Genomic DNA, 13,374 nt, shown 5'->3' with positions numbered 1-13,374 from the left:
CCACATTACCTTGGCCAGCACTGAGTCCCGACCTCTCCCCCATCGAGCATGTCTGGGACATGCTTGGACAGAGGTTACGTCAACGTCAACAACGTCCTGCCAATGTCCAAGAACTTGCTGCTGCGTTACAACAGGAATGGGACAATCTGGACCAAAATGACCTTAGACGTCTCATTAGGAGTATGCCACGTCGGATCAATGCTTGTTTGGCAAACAGAGGAGGATTTACCCGTTACTGACTTGGTTGTGATGCTGTGGTAACTTTGCTGTTTGACCCCGGGTATCATTTTACCCTTATAATGGTCAGTCTGTGCCTTACTTAGTCTAACGATCATTTGGAATAAATCGATGAATGTGAACTTCATTTCATTTTGTCATTTGTTTCTTCGTCAGTTTCATTAGGTGACTTTAATAACACTTAAAAATCAAATATCCCCTACTTTTTTTGAATAGTATATATTATTATTGGCATACTTATTCAACAAGTACTTTACTCTAATATCTATTTTATAGAAAGGGCCTGACAATTAATTTTATTTACGCAAACCAGTGAGGTGTTACATAGAAATAGAAGATGTTAATACAACCGTCTTAATCCAATATCACACTATCACCATTCGCGCAAGTAAAACGTGTCTGCGGTCTTCAAATTTTCCAAATATTCTTTCAAGGGTGTGTGTGTGTGGGGGGGGGGGGGTCCTACACGGTAAGCACTGCCCCCTCGTCTCTCGTAGACGACTGGCACCACCATCTGTGGGGCATTTCAGGTTCTGCACCCTATCATTTATCGAGCCCACACGCCTTTGCTCGCACTTGGGGGTATCTCAACCCCGGGATGAATATAGAACATAATAGGTTTTTGTTCTGATACTCTACGTTCTAAAAGTGCCATTTCTGTGCTAAAATCAGACCTCGTTGTATCTAACGGCATAACTGCTTGTGTCCAATAACCCGGAGAAACGAGTACTTGCGGACAAATTATCAATGACGTATTTATGAGTTGGAGTACAGACTCGGTGGAGTGTTGGCTAGGGGGGCGAGGGGGGGGGGGCTGGGGAAAGCTCTACCCCCCCCCCCCCCCCGCCCCCCTAGCCAACACTCCACCGAGTCTGTACTCCAACTCATAAATACGTCATTGACTTGATTTCGCCAAAGCCCTGTATATGGAATGTTACGACAACTCATTTACAGTCATTTGGTGGCGGTCATTTCTTTCAATATGATTGCCAAATTTGGTAAAAGAGCACCATTTAAAAAAATAAAAATGAAAAACAAACAACAATTTGGTAATAAAAGGGCAGCGATAACCTCAAAAATTTAATTTCGAGAAATCTTGATGGTAGAAATTCCCAATGGCTGGCAAAATGAAATTCAAAATGGTGGAATTTTAATTAATCGTAATTTCTTTCCGTTGGGTATGACTTGTAATATGTGGTATATTAATCCCGAAATGACATAGTTGCTCTTAAATGAATATATTGTTAACGCGCTTTAAACATCTAGATGCAATAGACTTGGTGTAGAAAATCCTAGGTACATGTAAATTGAAATGTTGGCAATAAAGATAATATCATAGTTTTTAGTTACACATTGTTAACCAACCACCCATAGATGTTTTAATGACAATAAATCATATACTTTATTCAGCTCGACGCAATACTTAAAATGAATAGATGCAGATGCAGTTCGTTTAACTGTAGATATATATCTGTGTTGCATATATAGTACCTTTCGGTTGAATCATATCATAAAAGTATCTTATTTCATAGTTTTACGTATTTGTCGACATTAAGGTGTACTTGTTCTATTGTTCCATTTAGCCTCTGCATTTTCTTGTTTCACTTGACTTAACAAAACATTTTGCAGGAATGTAGGCATTTATAGATTGAACAAAAAGCTGATAAATTTTGAGATGTGTGGAACATGTTCGAGGCGATTTGTAATAAATCTCAGACACGATATATATTTGATACTAGTTGAGCATCAGAACAACATGATTATTTCATTGGAAATGGGGCGCAAGTACCCAAAGGAGTCCGACAAACTCTAAACCAACTGCGTCTCTTTCACTGGGCCCCTTCAATGTCTGTCTACCTGTGAAATGACATGTACATTATTTGTATCTGTTAAATCTGTGCGGTTTATATATTAGATTTACACATGGGCGGGGAGTGAAAACGTCTTACCACAAACAAATTGCAAAAGAAACCAGAAAGTTTCGGAGAGCTATATCTCGTATCACATGTCACTGATGAAACATAATTTACCCGAAACACATGTCACGCTAGACACCTTTTATTTATTTTACACCGATTTTACACTGATTTTAATTTTAAATGTTTTATTCATTAGTCAATTTTCGAAAAATTGATGATACAATTAATGATCGATGACCGAAAACTGACACACAATCCGGAATGGCTCCACACCAAAAAATCATTGAATTTCAGGCATTTATTTTGCCGGCTAGAAGGCAAAAAGGTTAAGGTATCTCTCAAATTACTATTTAAATTTTAATTTTTCATTTTACCCGTTTGCACAAAAAAAATCTGATTTTTAAAAGCGTATGCAAGTTAAATATATTGAATAGCGCTTTTATCTGGTGTATCTTTTATTTCATTTTCTTATGAATTAGACTATATTCTTATAACAATAATGTGCGCTTTTTGTATAATAATAATAATAGTTTGTTCAGCTATACTTTTCGTTTAAAAAATGTATGTTTTATCTCTTTTTCGGGAATGCTATGACATATCTATATCTATCTACATCCCTGTCGGGGGCAGCCAACTTCGACACAACAGTATGATAGGACATAAAATAGATAGTGAATACATGAAGCTATAAATACTTGGGACCCAAGATGGCGTCTTTGTACACTTGATGTCATATTTTCATGACGTCATATGAAATTTCTGGCTTCACAGTTGTCGCAACTTTATCTATAACGTAGGCTTTCAGACACATAGAACATGTGTTTCAATTGTCCAAACAAATGGGCAAAAACGCTCACCCAGTTCCACAAAAAGGGTTACCCAGTTCCACTAAAAGGGTTAAAATTGTTCTCCTACGCAATAAAAAAAAAACATTTTCGAATTTCTAAGACAGCTATACAAAATGCTGCGGTGAAATAAAATGACAATGTACGGCTTTGGATTTCGCGACTTCAACCTATAAATACGTCATTGACTTGATTCCGCTACTCCAACTCATAAATACGTCATTGACTTTATTTCTTTATAAAAAGTTATAAAAGCAAGAATTTTGGATATCTAATTTAGTATAGGAAGTTAACCAACGAACACGATTCGGCAGTTGATTTGGTGTCATCTAATGACAGTTATTTCCCTTGTATTGTAAATAAAATTCAGTTTCAACGCCATGCTCTTTTCCAACGGCATTAGGGGGGTTGGATGGCCGAATGGTTAGCACGTGCGTGCTGTATCATGAGGCCTGTCATTGAGTCAACTGGCGTGGTTTCGAATCCCCGGTTGTACGTGACAAGGAGTAGGGTCGCCTGTCCAACCTCGTGGGTTTTCTCCGGGTCCTGCGGTTTCCTTCCGCTGCTAAAGACCCGTACGCGCAAGCGAATTATTAAAATAAAAGTGAACCATATGTTAGTCCCAAAATGACCTAGTTTGTGTCGAGTGGACGTTAAACCCGATTTCTCTCTCTCTCGTTTTCAAGCGGACCTAAATGTAGACAAACAACCTACGTTTAGTACGACCAGGCAGTGTGCCATGAAGGAAAGCCTCCGTCCCGCACCGCTGACAAACAACCTACGTTTAGTACGACCAAGCAGTGTGCCATGAAGGAAAGCCTCCGTCCCGCACCGCTGACAAATAACCTACGTTTAGTACGACCAGGCAGTGTGCCATGAAGGAAAGCCTCCGTCCCGCACCGCTGACAAACAATCTACGTTTAGTACGACCAGACAGTGTGCCATGAAGGAAAGCCTCCGTCCCGCACCGCTGACAAACAACCTACGTTTAGTACGACCAGGCAGTGTGCCATGAAGGAAAGCCTACTTTTATATCGAATTGAAACTGTCGAAGACTCGTTTACGTGCACAGCAATGTTTGCACAATGCCTCGAATATTCGTCCCGACCCAATGACTGAACGTTGCCCTCCGTCCCGCACCACTGAAAAGGAAGAACCACGCTTTTTTATACTTTCAACGGCCTACACTACATGAAGATCTGACCAGTCGTTTTGGGAGGTTGCGCCAGAGGTCATACGAGCGGTTTTTGACCCTATGACGTCAGAATTTTGATTAACTAATCAGCGTTGATGTTTCTACTGGGATATCCACAGTTCCGTGCAACGCACGCCAAGAATTCATCGTAACAGACCGTTGCATTGGCTAATCCCTCACATCAATCCGAACGCGGGTTTTATAACAACTCTTCCAGATCCTAGTGTAGTAAACACAAGTAAAACGAAACTTTGAACTACAAAAAACGAAACGAAATAGGATCCGTGTTTTAATCAGATTGGTATAATGTCTGTTGTATAATTTGCTTATCCTGTCCAACCTCGTGGGCCCTCTCCCTGTCTCCCTCTCTTTAAATATCATGGTTATAGATCGTGACTTTACAAAAAAACAATTCAAGAAATATTGAGTATGTCAAAATGTCCTTGACGTGATATGACTGACCTATACTCAAACAAATAACTATACTAAATACATATTTAACGATCAACGAGTCAATACATAAGTTGATTGCCTCACCAAATGAATAAATCTTTTGTATGTCATAAGCACAGACGGATCACAGTAGTAAGAAACAAAATGAAATGGGGTTTAACGCTCCGACTCGGCTAATGAAGACTGGCATACGCCATCCAGTGTGCTATGTGAGGAATTTTATCGAGTTCTAACTGCCAAGGGATCTTTTACATGAACACGGGACCTCGATTTTTCGTCCCACCTGAACGACTGTATGATGTCGCCTGTTCTTTTGGGGCGATCAGTTTGAATTAACCAGGGGCGATTCCAGAGAAGAAGTTTGCAGGGTACCCCCCCCCCCCTCACCTACATAGAAAAAAACCAATCTGATTAAAATACAGATCTATATTTCGTTTCGTTTTTTTATACTCTCGATGACCTACACTACATGAAGATCTGACCAGTTGTAGCGCTAGATCGCGTCAGAGGTCATACGAGCGGCTTTTGACCCTATGGCGTCAGACATTTGATTAACCAATCAGCATTGATGTTTCTAATGGATTACCCAGATTTCCGTGCAAAACACGCCTAAACTCGCCGTAACAGACCGTTTCATTGGCTAATAGCTCACATCATTCAGAACACGTCAATGATAACAAATCTTCCAGATCCTAGTGTAGTAAAGACAAGTAAAACAAAATTTTGAACTGTAAAAAACGAAACGAAATAGGATCTGTGTTTTAATCGGATTGAGAAAAAAAAGTAAAACAACACTTTTTATGAGAAAAGTGTGAAGGTCGTGTTGTGCTTTATCCTTTATCATCAGATGGTTCTAATATGACGGATGGTCGTCTGACAAGCTTAGGTCTTGGAGCTAGTTAGATATCGATGACATTATAGAACGGTTCATCATAACACATTCACTGAGTCACAATTGTGCAAAACTCTATTTTAGGCGGGGATCACGTGGCTAAGTGGGTAAGACGCTGGCTCGCTAGTCTGGAGGTTGGGTGTTCGATCCATGCATTGGCGGAGAAAGTTCATCCAGATTTTCCGGCGTGGTTCCCCCTTGTCAGTGATGCAGGACGGAGGGCCTGACAAGGACAGATGTCTAGTCGTTCGGATGCGACGAAAAACCGAGGTCCCGTGTACATATTGGCGTGCACGTAAAAGATCCCTTGGCAGTTGGAATTCGATATAAGAGTAGGCCGTAGCGCCGCTGCCCGGGCAAAATTTCCCTCATAACACACTGTATGGCGTATGCCCGTCTTCATTAGCCCAGTTTAGGAGCAGAACAGTAGGACGTTAAACCCCATTTCATTTCATTTCTATTTTAGGCTCTTATCAAGTTAACTGTGCCCCGGCCTTTTGAAAACTGTCTCTTGTCAAAATGAATATAGAGACCCTGTTTTTCTCGCAACATTTACAAGCCTCTCCCCCCCCCCCCTCGCCCCAAACCCCACTCCCCCCAGGATACACTGTCTCGAGAACCTGACCCCCCCCCCACCTGCAAAACCTCCAGGATCCGCCCCGGTATACTATTTATTTAATTGTTGAAATATGACCATTTCATTTATAACCGACACACGACAATCCCTGGGAGAAATAAAATTGATCTAGATTGAAAGGTGCAATAAATTATCTCATTATCTTGATGTGCAAGTACTTGTCTAAACTAGTGTATTACAAATTGAATTGGATATGACAAACAGTGCGTTATATAATGGTCTCTTCCATTAGTAAATTCCTAGACCTGAAGCGGGACTAACTTTAATCTAACAGTGGCGAGTCTCGTGTCTAGGACAGACTATGCGTTACATTGCGTGAAGCAAGAGTCGCAAGGTACTTCCATTTGAAGCCAAGGTCACCGGGTGGAGACTGTGGCATTTATTCTGCAAATCAAATTGATTTTTCCATTCCCAAATACCAGGACTTGAAGTTGGACTTACTGTAGTCTAGTAGTGGTTGGTGTAGTAGCTGAGGTAGGCAGTGCTAAACATGTTTGAAGCAAGAGTTATCTGGTATTGTGACAGGACTAGAAATATATGGAACTGTAACATTTTGTTCGCAGTTTAAATTCACGGAAGTAAGTAGTATAAAAAAAATGAAGCAGGGCTAAATGTAAATGTAAAATGTCTTCCGTTCACGAATAAAGGCCCTAACTAGCTTCGACTGAAGGTAGATTTACTTTTTTTGTGACGTGCGTTGCACATTTTCCAAATAGGATAGGTTTTAATTCAAATTATTTACGGTAGACAAGATCGTTGAGATATAATATATGAAGTATGTGGATATACAACGCGTGGGCATGCACTATACTGTGCAAGTAGGCGTTACATTAGAAAGAGACAGATGGGTATTAAATGGAGCTATTAAATTGCTCAGTTTCTAGTAAACGGATGTCCGTTCGATTTCTGTTATTAAACGGGTATTATAGACGCATTATGCAAGAGCATAATCTGAGAGAGAGAGAGAGAGAGAGAGAGATGGGTTTAACGTCCACTCAACACAAACTAGGTCATTTCGGGACTAACACATGGTTCAATTTTATTTCTATAATTCGCTTCGCATAGGGGTCTTTCTCAGTGGTAGGAAACCGGAGGGGCCGGAGAAAACCCACAAGGTTGGACAGGCGAATGTACTCCTTGTCACGTACAGCCGGGGAATCGAAACCACGCCAGTTGACTCAATGACAGAACTTATGTTACAGCACGCGCGTGCTAACCATTCCGCCATCCAACCCCCAGAGCCTAATCTACCTATTGCCGGGCCATGTTTCACAAAAACTTAAATATCCTTAAAATCGCCTTAAACATAAAATTCCATCCTAATAGACGAGTTTCACAAAACGATCTTACGCATATTACTAAAATTTGGTAAATATTAATCTTAACTTAAAATGTTGGTGTTTCACAAAAAAACATTTTAGGGACAAGTTTAAATAAAATCGATTTTAATTTAGGACAGTAGCATCCCTTTCCTGATTTAAAATCATTTTATTTTGGTTTCATATGTTATATGAACTATTATATAAACATTTATTCACATGACAAGCCTGTCTCTATCAACTTCCTAGTCTCTGTTACCAAGTACCGTTATTACGGTAATTTTCAATGTATTAATTTTTCATTATCTATTTTTGAACTACTATAGCATGAACAGCCAGCTTTTTATCTAAATCTTACATAATGCATCTTAAAGTTAATACAGGTAAATACCTTATTTGATTCTCGTTTTGATTAGCCTACAAAGGTGCGGCTTGATTTGTATATAGTGAAAGAGGAGACGTTAAGTTCCGGGTTATTTTTAGTTTGAGTTGGTGAAGACGGGGTGCTACCATGCGGTCCTTACTAAGGGTAGGTTGTCATTTAAATGTATTTTTCTTTATAATACAACACAACCTTGTGGATTTAATACTGCCTGGTTTATTACATGCAACGTTTCAATTCACTTACAGGTATCTTTACAAGCAATGTTCAATACTGTTGTTTTTCTTAGTGTTTAACGTCCGCTTTCAACCCCGAGGTGATATCGTGGACAAGTTGTCTTGGTTTCGTTTTTAGTATCTGTATTGGGAAACCGGAGTACCCGGAGTAAACCCACGAGTTTGAGAAGGGGCCCTTATCTCCAAGCCACATACCCTCACACCAGGGTTCGAAACCCCGACCGCAAGACACAGGTGACCTGCCAGTTAGAGCCGGACGAACGACACTCTGACCACTACCCCCCGCCCCCCCCCCCCCCCGCTCCGTTCAATAATGAATACAACCATACATTAATATTAATGGTACATCCATGATTAATACATTTATAAATCAATCAAGATAATTAATTAAGATTTAATAACAACAACAACCCCTTTCTTTAATTGAATATGAATTAATTATCTCTCATACTGATTATAAAGGTACTGAAACCACCACCATAAAGTTAAAAATACTACATACTTATCTAGTCTTTATCTGTTTACCTAATCGTAACTAATCTATGTGCAGTTATCACCAATAATTAATGTGAAACTATTATCACTGTTTAACTTATAATCGATAATTTTAAACAAACTTAACTTAACTTATACCTAACGACATGATAAGGAATATTGAAACATAGTATGTAAATAAACCAAGAAGTATTGGTTGATAAAGATACCTGTAAGAGTATTGTTATAAATCAAGAGGTAGTAAATCTATAAAGTTATGTTATTATGAATATTATACCTCTACTTCTAAATGTCATTTAAGGATATTAATGGTGTATATTTGATACTTTAATCTTTTTCCTCAACTTGACTGATCACTTACAATTATAAACATACCAAACCCAATTACTGCACTGCTCTGTGGCTAAATGGGTGCATTCGAGATTTTTAAATGTATATTTAGACAATAAAGGACGTAGTTCCGCTTTTATTGGGGGTAGGGTGGGATAAGGTTGAATGAAAGTGATAACACTTCTTATTGGGGGTGGGATGGGGAGTTAACGTGGTTGAAGATGCGTTGTGTAGAAGTTTAATCTGCCGATTGCTGATCTTTCTTTTGGCTTCAAGTGCTATATAAACTATTATTTAAACATTTATTAACACGACAATCCCATAAACCACCCCCTAGACATTGGATGACTCCGATTTAAGTCGATTACAACGTTTCGGCCATTTAAGGATTTAATTTAAAAATGGAGAAGCGAGACTAAGTCTCGAATAACAAGTACCGTTTACGATAATCTATATATATATTTGTGACTGTCGTTTGTCTGTCTGTCTGTCTGTCTGTCTGTTCGGGGTTGGCGGCTACACTAGGTCTGCCCCGAGTCCGAAATTTGGGGTAAAAGGGGTAGCACGGACCGGGGAGTAACATAGGCTAGGTGGTGTTAGTCTACCACTTCCGGTTTCGGAGTTATGACCCCCGAGCGAAGTCTGTCTGTTCGGGGTTGGCGGCTACACTAGGTCTGTCCGAGTCTGAAATTTGAGGTATAGGGGTAGGTCGGACCGGGGAGTAACATAGGCCAGGTGGCGTTAGTCTACCACTTCCGGTTTCGGAGTTATGACCCCCGAGCGAAGCCGGTCTGTTCGGGGTTGGCGGCTACACTAGGTCTGCCCCGAGTCTGAAATTTGGGGTATAGGGGTAGCTCGGACTGGGGAGTAACATAGGCCAGGTTGCGTTAGTCTACCACTTCCAGTTTCGGAGTTATGATCCCCAAGCGAAGCCGGGTATCCTGCTAGTGTTGATATAAAATGATGATCGTTATATAAATTAGTAAAACATTACATCGCTATAAACAAAGGCCTATAGATATGAGATAAAGATAAAAACGCCCAATCAATTACAAAAAATCACATTGGAACAAACATACACGAGATCACCTCTGCCTTGTTAACTACTGATTCCAAGGCGATGCGTTAAAACCCCTAAATCGAACACAATACCTTATGAAACAGAATCCTATCCTACAATGTAATTTAGAAATAAAGTACGCTCACAATAAAAAGAATATAGGAATAGAATATCTTAGATTATCTATCTATAGATGTATTTGTGACTGTCGTTTGTCTGTCTGTCTGTTCGGGGTTGGCGGCTACACTAGGTCTGCCTCGAGTCTGAAATTTGGGGTATAGGGGTAGCTCGGACCGGGGAGTAACATAGGCCAGGTGGCGTTAGTCTACCACTTCCGGTTTCGGAGTTATGACCCCCGAGCGAAGCCGGTCTGTTCGGGGTTGGCGGCTACACTAGGTCTGCCCCGAGTCTGAAATTTGGGGTATAGGGGTAGCTCGGACCGGGGAGTAACATGGGTCAGGTGGCGTTAGTCTAACACTTCCAATTTCGGTGTTATGAGCCCCGAGCGAAGCCGGGTATCTGTCTGTTCGGTGTTGGCGGCTACACTAGGTCTGCCCAGAGTCTGAAATTTGGGGTATAGGGGAAGCTCGGACCGGGGAATAACATAGACCAGGTGGCGTTAGTCTATCACTTCCGGTTTTGGAGTTATGACCCCCGAGCGAAGCCGGTCTGTTCGGGGTTGGCGGCTACACTAGGTCTGCCCCGAGTCTGAAATTTGGGGTATAGGGGTAGCTCGGACCGGGGAGTAACATAGGCCAGGTGGCGTTAGTCTACCACTTCCGGTTTCGGAGTTATGACCCCCGAGCGAAGCCGGGGATCCTGCTAGTCTTACATAAAATATCTTGAATAATTATTAATGTATCTAAAAATCTGACATACTCTATCTTGAATAATAATACCTGTGTTTATTGTATCTTGAATAATTATACCTGTGTTTATTGTATCTTGAATAATTATACCTGTGTTTATTGCATCTTGAATAATTATACCTATGTTTATTGCATCTTGAATAATTATACCTGTGTTTATTGCATCTTGAATAATTATACCTGTGTTTATTGCATCTTGAATAATTATACCTGTGTTTATTGTAGATGTTGATAACTGTAGTGTTCTTTATTATAACTTTATCACTACATACAATACAGAAAGCTACTTTTATTTGGTTACTACGGATTCATAGTCGCCGTGATATCTCCTTTGAAGCCAGGTATGATTATAATGTCTTTCTTCTAAACGGTAGATAATATTTTAATATTCGGATATTATTCCATGTGCTCTCTCTCCCTGTTCAGCATTCAGCTTCCTCATGTTTTACCAGTCAAGAGAGAGAGAGAAATGGAGTTTAACGTACAATCGACACAAACTAGGTCATTTGTAGCAATACACGTCGTAAAGCGATGCCACCAAATTGTTTACTACATTCGACGTCCGATATATTCTCTTGTAATGCATCTTGTTAGCCTTGTTATGTCCAAGCCATAAAATTCTTATATTCGTTTAACGTTATTATGCATTATAGCATAAATCTCCCAATATTATTACACATTTCGGGTATAACATAGGGGTGTATAGCGATGGGAAGAAACCGGAAAAACAGACGTCGTTTCGTGTCGGACCCTAGATTCAAATTATCGACAGTGAGTTTTGTTATATTGTGGTCCCCATTATATTTTTTCCAGTATGTTTCTTCCATTATATCCTTTTTTTTTTTGATGTTTTAAACTTTTACAGCTATGTTGCTGTTGGCAGTTCAATATTACTCCCATATATTTGGTCAGTGTTTCAAATGTACTGGAATATTCCATTTCTAACGAAGGTCGAAGGAAGTCAGCTTCCTCCATTAAAATACCTTCTACTGGTAAGACATGTTTTATATCCTTCTATATCGTTCGGAACCTGAAGGATTCGTGATCTCAGTTCCTATGTTGTTGGCTCTGAAAGTTCATCGGGATTCTCCCGCGTGATTTCCCCCCCCCCCCCGTGTCAGCGGTACAGGACGGAGGTCAAGAACAGCGTCTTAGCGCCGCTCTCTGACCAAATATGGATAGGGGGAGTGGTCTTAGCGCCGCTCTCTGACCAAATATGGATAGGGGGGAGTGGTCAAGTGGTTTAACGTGTGCGCGTGAAATGAAATCACAAGATCTGTCATTAAGTCAAGTGGCGTGGTTTCGATTTCCCTCTAGTAGACTACATGGTGTACGTCATACAGAAAAAAAGTACATTAAAGTTGCAATTTCATATTTTTAAGTTGTATTTTTAAAATGTATTAAAATAAAGCCTTAAAATAGATGGTATCTATAAACAGTCCTACCTTGTTAAAGAATAATTAATCCTATAATTCACTATTGCCAGTTGAGAAATTGACAAAAATATCATTTTCAACTTAATTCAAACGTTTGAAGATAGGTACTCCATGGTGGAGAATAGAAAACAAGAGAGGTAATTGGGGGTAATTGTGTTACTATTTCCGGTGTTAATGAGTTTTAAGTGTGAGAATGACACCTAAGATCGTATAATAGTGAGTTAACAACCTATTGAGCAAAAGACATAGAAATAATTATGTTTTGACTTTCTTAGAAAATATGAAATTGTAACGTTAAAGCCCATTTTGTTTTATTTCGTGACCCGATTTTCAAGCCAACAATATAATATGCATTTTGTAATATGTAGCTAAAGAACTGGACGTTCTTGCTTGATAGTTCCAAAACAGATAATTCAAAATTTATATATTGAAAATTCCATTCAAATTACTTTATTCTGGAGCGATGTTATCACTGTTTGAAGTTTTGATATTGATTGTTATTAACGTAACAATGTTACTTGTTAATCGAGAATGGCTTCTCCATTTTTAAATTAAATCATTAAATGGCGATGGTATTTCAAAATATTTACATCTATGCCATTCGATGATCTATAGAGTTGATTATGGGCTTGTCGTGTTAATAAATGTCTAAATAATAATTTATATAAAATTTGAAACCCAAAACAAAATTAGCTCTTACATAATGCACCTTTAGCTATCGTTTGTTATTGTGTCGGCCATTTTAGTCAATTAAATAATACCGAATATTCTACTCATAATACTTAGTTGTATATCAAATAATTATTTATTATAAATATTTATTGTATTTGTCATCGTCTACAGGGAATTATTGCTGCCATTATTGAAAGTGCTTCTGTCGTTGCTTTTACAACGGTCGTGGCCACGTCACTTCCGGTTTACGTGCTGCTTCCTGTCATGGGTGGTATTCTGTCGGTGTCTTTGTTATCCGATGCCATTGTTCGTGGAACTAAGGTAAGAATGGGTTTGTTAAACATACATTATGCAGCTCTTTATCTTATCTCTCATAAAGTATCTTTAAACATCTTGA

Source organism: Patella vulgata, chromosome 2 (assembly GCF_932274485.2).
Source record: "Patella vulgata chromosome 2, xgPatVulg1.2, whole genome shotgun sequence".
NCBI classification, from domain to species: domain Eukaryota; kingdom Metazoa; phylum Mollusca; class Gastropoda; family Patellidae; genus Patella; species Patella vulgata.
The sequence above is the reverse complement of the archived record's forward strand: the minus strand, read 5'-3'. Positions refer to the sequence as shown.